The sequence below is a fragment of the Vidua chalybeata genome, chromosome 1, assembly GCF_026979565.1.
Source record: "Vidua chalybeata isolate OUT-0048 chromosome 1, bVidCha1 merged haplotype, whole genome shotgun sequence".
Classification (NCBI taxonomy): Eukaryota; Metazoa; Chordata; class Aves; order Passeriformes; family Viduidae; genus Vidua; species Vidua chalybeata.
The window spans coordinates 37,418,598-37,435,860 of record NC_071530.1 but is presented as its reverse complement, the minus strand read 5'-3'; the positions used below and the strand labels follow the sequence as shown (position 1 = coordinate 37,435,860).

General features: G+C 35.9%; 1 protein-coding gene across 3 annotated transcripts in view; it reads left to right on the top strand.

Annotated features, from left to right (window-relative positions):
* ZNF385D (zinc finger protein 385D) overlaps positions 1-17,263 on the top strand; it is a 416,850-nt gene that overhangs the window by 387,251 nt on the left and 12,336 nt on the right. The window lies entirely within an intron of this gene.

Below are 17,263 nucleotides of genomic sequence, written 5' to 3'. Positions count from 1 at the left end.
GAACCCAGATTTTTTTGCTTCAATCATGAGAAACCCCCCTATTGGCCACAGCCAAGAAAAAAGGAAACCTTACAGAAAGTGGGTTTGATGCAATTTTGTCGAGAAACTTAAAGTTCACAAAGTCTAGAGAGCACGTCCCTTTAAATTACCTAGGAGATCCCTCTGTCATCAAGAGCTGAAGTGACTTACCACTGCTGGAGCAGTGGGAAGAAAAAAAACCAATGAAACCACTTTGTTCAACAGCTGGTACAGAAAGAGGCTGATGTTGCAAACTGCACTATACCCATGTTAGTTTTATTTACAGTTGCAATATCATAGTCATTACTTCATTCTAAAAAAGTCAGGAAATAAATGTTGTGGGTATTACTACTCCTGCTATTATGGCCTTTGATTTTGAGCCATAAAGTTTGAAACTTTTTCCCAAATGTGATTAACAGGTTACGAGTATTCAAATATGGAAGAGTTAATTCTTGCTGTCATGCTTGCAGATAAGAGTGCTCAAAGTAAAACAGTGAGTTAGAGAGGAAAACTGGCAAATGAATCCACTAATATAAAACCAGACAAAAATACAGTTATTTAAAATAACAACAAATGGTATTTTCTTCATGCAGGTAAACAATTTAATATTTCACAGACTAGGCAGTGAGGTGTGACCTTGACAGACAGATTCTGAAATGGAGATGCTGTATACAATTTGCTATCATGGTTTTTTTTTACAGAGGGTTTAGCATCAACACAGTACATGTTCAAAATGATAAAAGTGGAGGTGGAAATCACTCTCAGTTGTTCAAAACGATCATTCTTGCAGAACAAACTGCACTGAGGAGGCAGTAAAATTTTTCTGTAACATTAAAACATTAAGGTGTGAGGGCATGCACATCTGTGCTTAACTGTGTATAAAAATAATGCAGCATCCTAGATTGTGAAACTGGAGTGGGTACTCTTAAAGCAAATGGCTTGATGCTAAGGACCGATAGAGCTCTGTCATAGGGATTTAGTGAAGTGAATTTGTAGCTAATCAATTTTTCTGTGAACTATTCTGAAAGATTTATGTTCAGAACTCATAGTAGTAATTGCAAACCAAACCTGAGGCTTTTCACCTTGAATTTCACAGAATTGATTTGGTCTGGCAGATCTGGATTTCAATCCAGTCATGTTTAAAGGGAGAGGGAGAATAAACTGAGAAAATGATGAAGGATTTTCAGATATCAGTCACCTCTTAGAGCAATGGTACTCAAGAAGAACATACTTGTTTATGTGATTTAAGTGTGATTACACTCTTCTTATCATGTAGGTGAAAAATCTCTGACCCAAAGCATCCTTTGTATTCCTATAATTCTATTATTGTAGAGGTGTGTTCCAAATATGTAAGAGACCTCATGTATAGCTGCCATAACTGATGAAAATTGTTTTCAGAATATGTCTTTCACTCTCAAGACATTCTGGTCTGGAGTAGGTGTTGCATTAAAACCCATCATTTTTGGCTGAAATTCCATAAGCACAATTTGCAAGACTTTATTATTGTTATCTGATCTACAATATTGAAAGTTGATTCATTGAAATTAGCATAGTGCTCATGCAAGCCAACTTGTGTTCCACATGTGAAAAGTGATAAAATTATTTCCAAGACAGATAAGTATATTTCACAGTAATTAATGGATTTGTAAGATATCTGCACAATAAGTTGAACTGTTGGCTTTCCAATTTGATATTCCAAACACAAAGTTGTCTACTTCATACATGAATCAGTGGTTTATGCAACCCAGTATGTAAAATATCAACCTAGAATTTTCCTCTGTTCCCTTTTTCCTAGTGGAGAGGCAGTTGGTTTTACAGCATCATCTGTGCATGAAGCTCAAGCTGGTTGGCCATTGGTCCCAACAGAACCTTTGTGTAAACAACATGAACAGACACATGGACAAAAAAAAAGTGCAAGTCTGGAATTCAGGGTAAATTGAGTGAGAATTTTGCAAATTTGACAGGTGATTTAACAGCAGCTGCTGATGATACAAGCCAGTGCAGTGCAAGACTTTGGTCTTGCACCAAAGCAGCAGCCTGTGAATTACTGTGAGCCATTGGAGAAAAAGAAGAGAATCTGAAAGGAAAAAAGCATTAAAGGCCTTAAAGTTCAAAGGGGAAAGAAGCAGTGTATATCTAGACAAGACTAATGAATTGTTTTTGAAGGCTGAGTAGATAAACTTTTGAGCTAAATATTTTTCCAGTTTATAAGAGCATTACTGAGGTATTTTTCATAATTTCCAAAGCCATGATACTTACTATATCTTTTGCAAATGTTACCACTTGAAAGCTTGAAACAGCAAAAAATATTGACCATTTGTTCCCCTCCATCATGCATACAGATTGTTTTTTTATTGTCTGGATGCTGGCACTATTTATTTTCTTTTTTTAGAGAATAACATTGTTGAAGTATTTGTTTTGGAGAAAAACTCCATATATAAAGAACCACATGGAGTATGCTAACAGGTATGAGAAATTATATTTAAGAAGAAGCTGGTCACAATTTAGGCCTAAATGTATTGTTATATTCTCTTAAATTCAACTGGTTAGTTTTAGTAATTATAATCTGACATACAAAACTATATGAAAAGATAAAAAGATACTATTTCTGTAGAAGGGATCTATGGCAAAATCCCATTTTTGAGACTTTTTCATAGATCTGCTGCTGTAAGAATAATTTGTCTTCTTCCATTTTTTGGTACTACTTACAGAAAAGTTTTTTGTGGCCTTAACCTGCATTTGAGCAAAGGAGCAGAGTAACCAGAGCTCTATCCTGCAAACATATTCTAAAGTGACTGGGGAGTGCAAGCACTCCTGGTGATACTTTGGAGAGAAATTGATTATGTCATGTCTTAGACCAGTGTTACCAGTGGCAAACTTAGCAGAATCACTGCAGCAACATATCATGCTACATAAGCAAAAGTGAGATCATAAAAAATGCTTGTCCAGTTTTAGCGATTAGAATAAAGGAATGGCTTAGGTCATGAAATGCACTCAGAGGATAACTTGGCAGCCAGAGGTATGGTGTAATCAGCTCACAAAGGACTTTCACCTATGCAATGAAATGAGAAGCCTGGGTCTTTTTGTTTGTAAGCTATGTCTTTGAGTGAAATATTCTAGATGGGTGTCCTCTACATAGCATAGAAAATCAATTTGAAAGATATTTTTTAAAAATACAAATTACCCAAATATTTTGCTAAAACTTGCTCTTCCTGGGATGTCAATTATTATGTGACATTTTTTCAGTATCCCTGTAGAGCACAGAGGGTTGGTCTATCAGACTCATCTTATTTGGCGCTGTGGCAGCTGCATGTTTAGACTGATTAAAAGTATTAATAAATTTAGATGAAAAAAATTGATAAACAGCTATCCATCTGCAAATTTCTTGGCATTAGGCACAGATAGGTTATGTCTGCAATTCCCCTGTCCACATTGTGTATCCTTTTTAATTCTACCCTATCTGCTGACATTTGAAACAGCTGTTACAGCCCGAAGTCACAAAAAGAAAGATGTTACACAACATGGCTGCTTTCCAGTCCAATAATATTTATTTTTGTGGATTTGGTGAAACACTTAAGTCTGCAGAGAGATCATTGATCAGTTGACAAAGTTGTGATTAACATGTTAGAAAAACCTGCTTGGTAGCTCTCAAGTCCGTGCACTGACTGATTTAAAGCTATGACTCTTTCCTCAGAGGGAAAAGTTCCATTCAAAATCTTGCAGTGAAACTGGAAATGTTAACTGTGATGCAAACTATTTAATAGCAGAAGTTGAAAGGCTGAAATCAGTATTCACAGTTTTCCCAAGGCTGAGCGAGATTCCATCTAGGACAGCATGTTTGAAGAAATTCCATGTACAGTGACAATCTAACCTAATGTTGGCTGGAATGTCAATTATTGTGGGCTGTGTCTTTAGATCATGAAAGAGCACAGACTAGGAGACATTTTAGTCCAGATCATCTTTTCTGGCATCACTGAGTTCTGTTGTTAATGAAGTACAAGAGGTCACAGCCTAATGAAGACAATGGAGAAAATTACTTATTGAAATGGACAGTAAGTGAACTTTAAGTGGTTGCTTGCTTGCTTATTATATGAGGACATTGATTGGGTTTTTCATAAGTAGAAAAGTAGTCAGACAAGACATAAAAGGGCACACAAAAATAAATAAAAAGTGTTTGGGAAAAAAAAAAAAAAACAACCCCTAGAATTTATTTCCCTTATGACAATAAATGTTAAAATTTCAACTAGAAAGAAAGGTAGCCAACCTGCTTATTTGCTTTAATGGTTCCATTTTGACTTTTCTACCCTTACGTAATTTCAGGCTGCCTTTGCAGTGCTGTAGCCACTTTTATGGTGGTTAGCAATTTATAACAGGCCCTTAGACCTTCACCTTCTTAGGCTATATTTTTAAATATTTTTTTTACCTTTGAGGTCTGCTTATATTAAAAAGGACTGAGTGCTTTGCTCTCATAGCTAATGGCAGCTCTACTCTTTCTCACTGACATTTTAACCTAGCCTCTAAAATTGGGAAATCTAATCTTTGTACTGTATTTCTAAGGATTCTCATAACTTCTCTAAGCTTCATCTTCTACTTCATGCTGTAGCATTTGAAGTGTTGAAATATAACCTACACCTTACTTTACAAACACATGTAAAGTAAGGATAGAAGGAGTGAAGGGATTTGGTTTGTTTTTTTTTAATGGGAATTGTTTCTAGATTGCCACATTGTTTACCTGCTGAATCTTCACCTGAATTTCTTATGAAAAATGTCTGAAAGCCATAGGAACAAGTTTATAAAAGCATAGTTTTGGAGCACTGCTTGTCACCTCTGAGTTGTGATGTTTATGATTGACTTTCTATTCCTGCAGAATTTTATTGATGGTACAAAACACACTTTCCACACTGAACAACTTATCTTGTCTACCCTGATCTTCATCTCTTTTGTCAGTACAATTCATTTTAGGAGTAGTGAATAGTAGTGAATAGTAGTGAATATTAAAGTGTTTGTCCAGAGTTATTTCCTGCTGTGGGATTGACAGGTAGAGTGTTTTCTGTACTATATCTTTGTGAGCATGCACAGCCTTTAAAAATCTTGGTTTCACTATTACTTGGACATGCAAGGTATCAGATATCTGCATGCTGTACAGCAAACAGACTTGGGAAGCATACTAACGTAGCTTTCCAGGAAAACTGATGGAAGGCTTATTTTGAAACCAAATACCTCAAATCCCTTCAATTTTCCAAATTACTGGTAAAGCTTTTGTTTTAATTCTGTATATTGTAAATACAATATATTTTGGTTCAACTGGTATGATTATACTTTGTGAGGGAGAGGAGACAATGTTTAGCCTTTTGGAGAAGAGTGAGGCTGCAAGGTTTTTGCTAGTGGTTGAATGGTAGTGGAAGCCTGGAGCTGTTGCTTTGAGCATTTTCTCACCTTCTCTCTTTCCATTTCTCAAAATTCTTGCAGCTGTACAAGCATATACATTTTTCTCATGGTCATGGATTAAGGAATGTGTTGATCTGTAGATTCACTTGGTCTACAGCTCAGACACTTTGAGAGGGAGGAACCAGTATTCTCTTTTCTGATCAACTCAAAGTCTTTCTCTCCCACTCATCAAAAAAAAAAAAAAATTCTAAATCTGTATGCCTGTATCTCCCAAGGCTGTAGGTCAATTGCCAGTGTAATCAATTGGCTTAAAAGATCACAAATGATGCAGGTTTTCTGAAGGAGAGGTAAGTTCCCTACCTGCCTGCCAAATGACTAATGCACAAGTATTATGTAAGGAAACTTGTGCAAGTGTTGGCCAAATTCTTTCATAAATTAAAACACTGGAATTGTCCCAAAGGTTGAAACCTCCATTTTATAGTGTGTATTGAAATTCAGAGACTGGCACATCTGAATTTTTGTTTCAGAAAAGCAATGCTGTTATCTTTCAAAACCTCTGCTAAGGTTTTAAAAATGCTATGTGATGCAAAGTGATCCTAAGTAAATCTATTTGTAATTTTGTCTGTATGGAATGGTAGCAACCTTAAGAGCTCAAGAACACACCTAATATAGTGTATCAGTGCTAAAGAGATGCTTAAATGTCCTTGTATTGGATATTGCAGAAGCTGAAGGGTGTTCAGAAGTTTGTTGTTCCAGCTGCTGTTATTCTACTAATGCAGCCATACTGCAACTTTTGACCAAGGTTTTTGCAAGCTAATATAAAAAACTAAACCCTTAATTCCATATTTTTCACCCAAATCACTTTTTTGTTTTAAATGCAGCTGGTTTCCTCTGAAAAATTTGAAAAACTTATTGCATTTCTTTTTTAATGATTTGCTACATACTAAGTAGGAGTAAGCAAGAGGTTGTAAAATGCACTCTATATCATAAAAAAACATCATCCCTCTGGTAATCCCTCAGACCTTACATAGAATTATTCTGGGTTACTGTTTTTCATTGTATTATCCAGTTGCTAATATTTTCCCCATTCTCTGTATATTCTGCTTTTCAGTAGGGCTTTGAACTGGATTTCTTGACATAAGACCTGATGTCATAACAGAAATGCTAAAAATACTACTTTGTATGAAGGGAAAGTGGGTTTTAAAGAAAAGTCAGAAGGCTAAACTGAGTGAAGGTGTGGCTGTGGAGTGATGATTGCTGCAGCTGTGTAATCCTTCAAACTTACATGTTCATTAGCAAATATTTATATGCCTAAAGGCTGTTGAGGCAGGCAGATTGCACCTATTCACCTAGACACTGTGTAAATATGAATATGAAAAATACATAGAGTTGTTCATAAAATAGCTACAAATTAGGGCAATTTTTAAATATCTGGGCTTGTATTGGTGCTTTCATGGACTCTTATTCATACATTTTTCTCCATTATAGTGTACATGGGAGAGAGATATGACAATGAAAATAAGGAACTAGCACAATAGCATATTACCCTGATAAGGAGAACTTCTATTTACTCTTTTTGTCTTTTCTAATAGATAATGCTGGATCTAAATTATGTCAGATCTAGTGATGTTTGAATAACTATCATGCACAAGAAAGGAAAATATTTAACAGAGAAATCTGGGGTATGATCTTGTAAGTGGTGTAGTATTTACAGCCATTTTTAGAAGGGAAGCTGAAACCTTTTTTGTTGCTACAGTGTTATGTTGTTAGGGAAAGAACTGCATACAAAGAAAAATGTGGCACATGAAGAGAATGACAATTTGGGTTTACCAAAGAAATTAATCAAAACTGTAATTATGGTCATTAATAACCTTACCTGCTTGGAGAAAAAAAAATCGAAGAGAGCTAGCAGAGTTTGCAGTTATTATCAGTCCTGCTCCTGTTGCTTAAGATTGTTTTCCTCAAATATCTCTCCATGATATTTGTTCTGAACAGATTGGAGCTCTCACTTTCCTATGACTTATTGCCTAAGAACCACACTTTTGCAATGTAGTTACCTTCACTAAACACGACAGAACTTCTGTCTCTGCAAGTATTGGACCAAACCTTCTGACAAATTAACTACATCATTATGAGTAATAATTTATGTCACTTCTAGTTTTCCAGATAAAATAGGCATGTAATATCAGCCTTACAAGAGGATATATAAGAAAAGTCCAAAGCAGAGCAAGAATTAGATACCTCATCTAGAACCTTCAAATATTTCCTATAGCTACTCTTGTGCTGCCATTTTGATACTAATTTCCATTGATATGCAGCTACTGTCTTCTACTGTCATTATAAACTAAGAGCAGTCATTTCCTTTAAAGCCTATTCTGCTAGTTTTGTGTCCTAAAATAAAAAACCATCATTGTTTTGTGCATAACTGGTTAAATCAAATAATATATTTGATTCTATAAGCTTTGAAAGTAATAGTGATATCTATGAATGGTGCCACAAGGAAATACTTTTTGATTTTTACTGTTGTCTTGTGTGCAGAAAGTTTTATCTAATTCATGAGAACAGCTTTGGGCTAGAAAAACATCACTTCTTGCATTTTTCTTCTGTGGAGAATTTGCCTGATAGAATTATCATATTGACTAGATAAACACCCCAAACAGCAAAGCACTAATAACCTCTCTGCTGGATACATATATATATGTGGATGGTGTCAGGGAGCACTACTGGAAGAGACAAAAAGGGTTGATTCAGTCCCTTCTGACAAAGACAACATTTGATGAAAGGGAACTCATTAAATTGTCAAAGTAGACAGGTTTCTATTGGTCTTTGCCTTATCCCAGGACCATTTATCCAGCCTTACTGGGGTTTACTAAGTATATTTCTTCTGCCAGCTAATGTAATTAGACTAATAGTTCAGTAGGTAGCAGTCTGCCTGGAGGCAGAGGAAAGACTGACACATGAGAGCCAACACAGATGACTTGTGTTGCACAAAATAATTGTTTTATTAAAAAAGTAAGAAAAAGCAACCCAAAACCTGTAATTTACACCAAGAACTGTGATGACAACAAATTATTTAGAAATTGTGGTTTGTATTGTCTGTGAAACCCTCTGTAAACATCATTCAATGTTTTTAACTGTAATGATGACACAGGGTGTTTCATAAACTCTTTGTTTCAGTCCTAGCCCTGAAACAACCTGTGGTGGGTGGGAGAAGGGAAGGAACAGAGGGCATGCAGGCAGTAGTAAAATAATTTATTTTAGATTATGGGCCCTGGTGGAGATGTAAGAACAAGTTAAATAGATGATCATAGTAACTGCAGCTGTGAATAGTAAAAGATCCTTCCAGAGACAAAATTGCAAAAGGTCTTCTTTTCCCTGGCACGCAACTGGATGCTACTTTTGTAGCAAGAGTACTCTAGTCAATTTACAAACTGTGTTATCAACCATATGTGATCAGTCAAGGGAAAAATTCCTCGTAAAAGCATTGCACTAAAGAAGACTAATAAAAATCTAAACAGGATATCAGGAAAATCAAAACAATTATTTACTCCAAAGATTAAGGAATGGTAATAATGCTACCATCTCCTGTACTATTGTCACCTCAATTCTTTGCGAAATCTGTTCTTCCAAATGTGGGCATTTGGGTATCTCAGCTACTTAAGGAAGAGCAGGTGTTTTGTAATGAAAGTAATTGATGATCAGTCTGTGGAACACATCCCTTACAGGCTCCACTTACAATGCTCTACAGGACAGATGTCTGAAAGAATGTCTTCTCACTGCTCTCCCTGCCTTCTCTCCACTGAGAAAAGTTATATAATTGTGATGCTGGTACCGCAAGTGACAATTCCTATGTTAGACACAACTTCAGTTATTGCCAAAATCAGATTTACTAGTTCATTGCTTTCCAGTAAAGGAAGTAAGCTGCTGTAAAGGGAATAGCTTTAATTATTTCTGGATTCAACACAGGGGAATGCCATGAGGTATTACACTTAAAATAGCAGTCAGAAGTCAGACCTTTTAGAAATTCTGAGTTATATTCCAGTTATTTTAATTTACTTCTAGGGATTCTGTGACTATAAATCTGTTTTGAAACTTAGTGTTTAGATGGAGCTTTTAAAGAGGACATTCAACTCACTTAAAATGAAAAAAAAGAAAATCAACTACCTGCTTAAAATGGAGAGCAATCCTTTGCAATCTGCAGTGCAGTTCACTTATTCTTTCCTTGTTCCATTTGATTAATGGAAGCAATGTATTTTCTCTTCTTCTGCTGGTGATTAATACTTCTCCATGCTTCTGTGTTTTTGGTGGCAGATTGCTGGGGAGAGATTCCACTGTAAATTGTTTTTGATATCAAGTTTTAAATAGGCTTTGCCATCATACTTATTTTGTGAAAAATACTTCTCAGTTTGCAGCAGTGTATAGCCTAGACTGCCTTCTCTGTCTCTGTCAAAGAGAAGGGGAGTTTAGGAGAGGCCCTTTCAAAGCTCACTTCCATCACTACAGCTGACAGTGCAAATTTAAAGAGAATATCTTGTCTGCAGCTTCCTTCCCCATGTCTGCATGGTAGGTGTGTGGGGCAGCAGGAGTAGCAGTCAGAAACTAAATCATAGTTACTGACTGACCTTGGTAAGAGCAATATCTTCTCCCAGGTACATGGTATGACTTAAAGCTCTAATGAGTTTTCAGGTAGCAAGGTAATACTTTGAAGCCATTGATGTGAGTGACACAGAGAAAAGTTGCTCCCTGAATTCTCCTTGGGGAAATACTGTCTCCAATACTGACTGGGTATAACTCATGCCACCTGGACCTTGGTACTGATGCAGGCCCTATTTTGAAACATTATTTTGGACTTCTGTCTGTGCTAGTGTTTCATACGGTGCCAAGGATGTTCCTGGACACAGGACTGCAATCATCCTTTTCCACTGCTGTAGCTGTCTCTGGATGACTTCTGGATGAAGCTGAATTACCCAGATATCCCTGGGCAGTCTGGCATTCAGTACAAGCCAAGGAGCAACAGGCAGCTCATGTGCAGCTGACCTGCTTTGGAGGAACAGAGAGGATGATAATACAGATGGGGACTGCTGTGCACATGTTGGCCTCCAGAAAGAGACATTCAAGGCAGATTCATTTTACTGTAGGATGTCTTGCAAAACCTTTTTCCTTGTTGAATTTTTAGCTTTTTCAGTTTTTTCAGTTCTTTGTTTTTTGCTGGTAATAAACTCAACTGATGCTCAGTTTCTACTTGTGTACTAAGATTAGATGTGAGTATATTTTTTATTATGTTTACTTTTACTTAAAAGTTGGGAAATGAATGCTGAGGTGCATGCAGATGTAAAACTGGTGGCAGTTTGTCAGCATAGCCTCAAGCATGCAAAAATCCTCTTTGCATTGCTCCACCTCTTAAGCAAACACTTCAGCCTGATTTCTAATTAAATTTTCACTACAGAGTAACGATTAATTGAACTGTGAGAGTAATTTCAGCCAGCAGCTCCTTGCATGGGGACCCTTTCACTCATAGCTGGTGAAAGGTGATCTTCTTCTGCCTGGCTGAGGAAAAATCTATACAATCATAAGGACAGCTTAGTGTCCAAACTCAGTCATCACCAAGTGTCCCCAAAATGACCTGAAAAATAAATGGCTTCTCCTCATCATTTCCTTACCTTCCTGTCATATTTTTCTCAGCTACATTTGCCTAAAAACCCAAAATTCAGAAATGGTGTGACATTTCCCTAACTCCTTCACTGTCCACAGGCCTTTTACCCCTAGCTGTTGCTGTTGCTGCCAGCTCCATTAACCTCAACAGGAATGTAGTTGTCCCTCTGTGGTTCATCCTCTTCAAGATTAATGAACTGTGCTTTAGACCAAGGGAACTGCTAGTAAAAATTAAGTATAATTTCATTAGAAAATTTTGTACTCCTAATTTATGAAGGAGGTCATCCGAGGACTTGACAGAATTGAGTATAACTGGAGGAAAATATCCACAGTTCAAATATATGAAGTTTGCTACTTCCTTTTCATCATCACTCTCTCTGTCACCAAACATCCTGTTTTCTGTCTCCTTGCCATCAAATCACTGCCCAGGCATCTTGATGGGAAGCATGGAGTAGAGGCAGCAGTAAAATGAAGTCACTTGTGTAGCCACTTGTTTCTTCATCTTGTTTCTGAGTGATGAACACTGTGTATAATATGATTTAAGTGTTAAAAAGCAGGGGCTGCTCAAAATACTGAGGTCATTGCTTCTCCACTTACAATCCAAGAAAATTCCTGGTATTTGTCTTTCATGCTCATTCTGGGAAACTTTGTAGTCCTTCAGTTTCTCATTAATGCTTGTTTGGTACATTTGACATGTTCAGACTTGGGCAGTACACTAGACATGTTCAGACTTACATTCTGGATATTAAAAGTAATTTTGATAGACACCTAGACAAAGAAAGTTAACAAGGAACTTGACCAAGAAAGTACTGACAGGCCAGAGTAGTTACAAGGAAAGGGAGACAAAACAGGTAAACAACTGTTTTAAAAACAGACTTAAAAAAAAAAAAAACAAGTTAAAAAAAAAAAAAAAAAATCAAAAATTTTCAAATAATGTTCCTGGTTTGTCATACTCAGCTTTGTTTATTGCTTCAGAGCTCTTGACTCTTCCATTATGGTGTAGTAATTAGTATCCATCCTGTAGAAGATCAGGTGAACACCATGGTTTCCAGTATTTCATATTGTGCAATTGAAGGTGACCATAGAGTGATGAATTGCACAGTTGTCAATCAGATATTTTGGTCATTTACGCCAAAACATCCTGTGATGTTTGCTACTTGTGTGTCTAAATCATGATGTAATATTTTTTTCTTTGAGAAAATTTATATGGGTCCTTCTAAGTTCTAAAAATATACCTCTATCTCTCCAAGTAATCATATCCATTCTGGGAAGGATATATCTATAATAAATAGATTGAATCCAGGTTTTGAATGTAAAACTAAGTCTAATGACTGGATTTTTAGTAATATGACATCAAAAGAATTTTTTGTGCAATATATTGTAGAGGGCCAGATATCCACCAACCACAAAATATGCAAGTTTGTATTCTGCACATATAAAGGATAAGAAGTTGATACATTTGAGTCAAAGTTCTTCACAATGTTTTGTTTAAGTGCTGGAGCCAGTCGATGTGCTAGCACACATGCTTATGTTACAGCATATGAGAACAGAAAATCAGCTAAGCACAAAAATATGTCAGCCATCATTTTTTTGGGAGGTGGTACTTTGGTTTTGGTGTACTGCACTATTATATTTATAGATTCTAAAGAAATTAAGTCTTGTCTTCAAATGTAATTACCACAGAAGTAGTGGAAAATGCAATTTTCAAAGCAGCCCAAGGAAACTAAGGACACAGTTCTCAGTAGTCAGGAAAATAATATACTGAGTCCCAGTCCCAGCCTTGAACATGCCAGTATCAAGGGTCTGTATGGGAGCATTGACACAGGTTTGTTATAAGCTATACAGCCAGCTGATGATGTTTCTGCAATACTAAGTGGTCTCATATAATGAAATATTTCATATCAAGTTCTGTTCGCTATGAGAAAGAATGTGTTTTCTACCTTCTGCAAAAGGTTGGGGGTTTTTGGGTTGTTTTGTTGTTTATTTTTTTTCCCTAAACAGTGTTATGGACCAAATGCTCAATCCTTTTATGTCAAAGGCAAAGTTTGATTTAAATGAGACCAGAATGCATGGATATGTGCTAAATCAGATATTTTTAAATGTGTGCCACTTGAGATTGCAGAAGAAAAAACATGCTTATAAATATTTGTGATTTGTTTGAAGTCAGAGTATGTTTCTCTCTGTGGGCCTATTTATAGCTTCAGGATAAGAAATTCTTAGGCTTAGTAAAAGGAACTGATGAGTGAGACTTTCACATACTCAGAAGAAAAACATGAGTTATAATTTTCTGTTCCTTCAGACTAAAGAAAATTCATGAGTCTTGTAGCTGGGATATAAAATTAATCCTGCTTACTTAGAAGAACCTTAATCACAATGCAGTTTTCCACTTGAACCACGGTATCTGTAGTACTCAAAGAAGTCAGTTCTTGCAGAATATTTTTTCATCTGTCTTTGTCTCTTGTTAAAACAGACCTTTGATTTTGCCAGTGACTAAGATTAGATTGTAATGTAATATTTTTATATTTTTAGTTTTTATTCTGTTGCTATATTAAGACCAGAATCACAAATGGATTCTTGTGAATCCCGAAGTGTTCTCTTTTTTATTTTTTTGCTGCTGGAGTCCAGTTCCATACAATATCAGCAATCAACTTCTATACCAAAGCCAAGCAGTGACAGTTGCAATAATGAATATTTGCTGTGGACCATTGGTATGAAAATAGCACAATGCTGCAAGCCTGCGTCACCAGAAACAAATCTTCCGTTTGACTGTGGCTGAATTTCCAGCTCAATTTTAGAACATTTATAATTGAAATAGTTCTTAAAGCACTGTCATAATATAGTGTTAAGAAATGCTGATTCAGTCTACAAGGCATGAACTCAAATGCCTTCCTACTTCTTTTTGGTGTTGTTTTTCCTTGTTTGTTTGTTTTTTAATCCCTTATGCCTTTAATACTGTACCCTGTACTTAGGGCACTGAACTCCAGACAGGCAGCAACACTGTAAAATATTCAAAGGGACCCATGATGGTTAGGTTAGAAATTCTTGTGAGAAAAGGAATTGAATTGCCTCTTTGTAAGCCTACTTGACAGATTTTAGAATGTTTTATCCTTAATCTCTGCTGAAAATTCTGAAGTTTATATGAGGATGAGCAGCTTTGCATCTTTAAATGTGTCATGGCTTTTACATGGTGAACTTCAATGGCTTTCTATTTATGTTTTAATGTCATTAATGTATTTGCATTAGTAGAATATGAAATGTAATCATATAGGGCACCTCTTAAAAATGCAGAATATATGCACTGAACTTTGATTTTTTTTTTTGAGATGAAGAATATGCTGATGACCTTTACCATTTTTAATTTTTATATACTATGCTGCTTTCATTCATGCATCTCAAAATACCCTCAAAATATTCAAAACAGCTAGCATGACTGTATTTTCTTTTCACTTATAAATAATTACATAGTGAAATATTAGATCAGCATAGATACAGAAGGTCAGATACTTGAAGCAGAATAAAGTCTGCTGTTATTTCAGCTTTTATTGTTTTAATTCATTCATTGCCTCAGGTTTTCCTAAGGAAAGTAAAGAAATTATCATCTATATTTTGCTGAATGCTAAATACTGACCCTTACACTGCAAAGCTGGCAATGGTGATTGATATACATTTCTAATTTCCTGCAGGATTAGAATGAGCACCAAGTTTGCCATCAATCCTGAGAGAATGTTCATGTCCCTTTCCCCTGCCTGGGCCATCTGCCCCTTGCCCTTCATGTCACCAAGAGAGTACATTGGCTAAGCCTACTGCTGTACAGTAGTACCAGGATGCAGAAACTGATGTTTTAAAAGCAGTGTTAATGCTTATAAAGCAATGGGGTTTGGATTGGAATTGGGCTTTTGAGGAAAATTATTTCATTGAAGTAATTTTTGACTGAAGGAAAGCAAACATTCAATGGATTCTCTGGAATGGGAAAGGAGTGACTAGTTAGCTTTATAGTTTTATGGACAGATCTTCAAGGGCTTTATTTTTTCATCAGTTTCTCAACAAAATGCTTAGTATTTCAATTTTTTTTTCCTTTTGAAACATTATTTTTAAAAAGTCATAAATAAGAAGAGACTATTCAGCAAGATAAACTCATTTCTTCTCATTTCTGTCTGATACTTGACATCCCCAGTACCTTCAGGATCTGACAACCTTCAGGCACTCTTTCAGGAAAAAGAAAACCAAACTGTGATTTGACCTTGAGTGGGACTTTTTTATTTTGCTACATGTTTTAATGCCTCTCAATACGTAGAATATTCACATGAAAAAACCTGCTTTCTTGGATTTATGAATGATAATTTTTTAAAACCCTCTGGGAGAGTATGTAGAAACATGACAAAATACACAATGTATAGAACTTAATAGAGCTTAAAGGGTCGTATTCCCACTGACTGAAAGGGAATCATATTTGTGTAGATATTTGTTCAGCCAGCTTCAAGTCCCCCAGTAGGAAATATTTCTGGATCTGTGTAGGTAGGTTATTCCCAGGCTTCATAAACTTTAATATTAGGAACAATTTCCTCACATCTAATCTAAGTCTCTCTTGATGTAATCCAATAGTCCTTGTTCTACTAGGAGGGATGAGGGAGAAGAGTATATTCTCTTATTTTTAGCTACCTTCTACAGATATGAAAAACTTTGTCAGTGATTGTCCTTTTTCTTCCATATTCACAGTTCATGTCTTCTAAACTTGTAATTTATTTTGGCTCTCTCCATCACAAACCCTCTTGTTGCTTTACATTTGTATTGCTTCTGAATTAACAGCAAAGTAATTTTGGTGGGGTTTTTTTTGACATTGCTGTCCCCAGACTGGACACAGGGCCTTCAGAGCTGATCAGAGGAGGAAAAAATATTTTGCTTTACAATTTCACTCTGGTGGGGACCTGTTTTATAGCACAATGATAGAAGAGATCTGTGTTCATCATTTCTGCTGCTGAAAGATTTTTCTGAAAACCAAGCAAATAAACAAAGAAAACAATCAAAATGAAATAAAGAATAAAACTTCCCCAAATGCAGTACTGGGGTTGTTGTTTATCATTCTGTGTTAATAGATCAGATTAAACCTACTGAGTGTGGATTCCTGCAACTGTCTTTCCTGAAAAGCATCTAATTTTCTAAACTGTTTCTTCAATGCATTAAAATTGTTTTGAATCAGGTTTCTCAGTGTATTTGCCTTGCTTCCAATCGGATACTGCCTGCCAAGCTATTAGGAATGTTCTCCATTAACAAAGTTTTTGAACAGTATTAATCTGCAATGCACCACTGTGGTATCAGTTAGTTGTGTCCCTTCTGCATCGGAGCACGTACTTACCTCTCTAAGTGAAAGAATTGCTATTTTGTGTATTCTGATAGGAGGCAATAAATGAAACATAGTACAGGTAGAGCATCACTAACACCAAGTGATGTATGAAACCAAAATGAGCTATGCTGGAAAGTACCCAAATCCAGGCATATTTCAGTAAAGTAGCTAAGATTTTTTTTTAAAAAAAAGCTACTACTCAGTAGGCTTAATATGATAAAATACAGCACTGCAAAGGCAGAACAGCTCCTGTCACTTTGTCTGCTTCTCGTGTCCCCTACCCACCATCTTCTTCACTGCCTTCACTGCTGCATTTTGCTATCCTCCACCCTGCTAAGTACTTAACAACCACATGATACTGCCATATCCAAGCATCATGTATCAATGATTCAAACTAAAATATTATTATGTATTTTCTCTCTCTTTCATTTGATAACTATAGGAAAAGCACAAGTTCTTAGCTGCAAATTTTCAGATTTAGGTATATATCTTGCTTGTAGACTTTCCAACTGGTAGGCAGAATAAAAATGTTATTAGTGTTTGTTTTGGTCTCAGGTATGGAATGTTGTATATTTAGTTACTGTTATTAGTATGTATCATTATTATGTAGTAATGGACAACAATGTGTAATGTGTATTTATAATTGCCTTCATTCTTTTAGTATTGCTGCTGGGAAAAAATCAAGTGAAGCATCAATTTCTTCTTTTTTTTTTACTAGATATAAAAGCCAATTTTTTCATTTTCATTTTATTGGTACAAGATGTTAAAACTGTGGCTTGGCTACCCAATCAGCATAAGTATTATGTGTTACTCTGGCTGTTTATGCATGTGAAGTTGCTTGTAAAAATTTAAACTGCTTGTTGA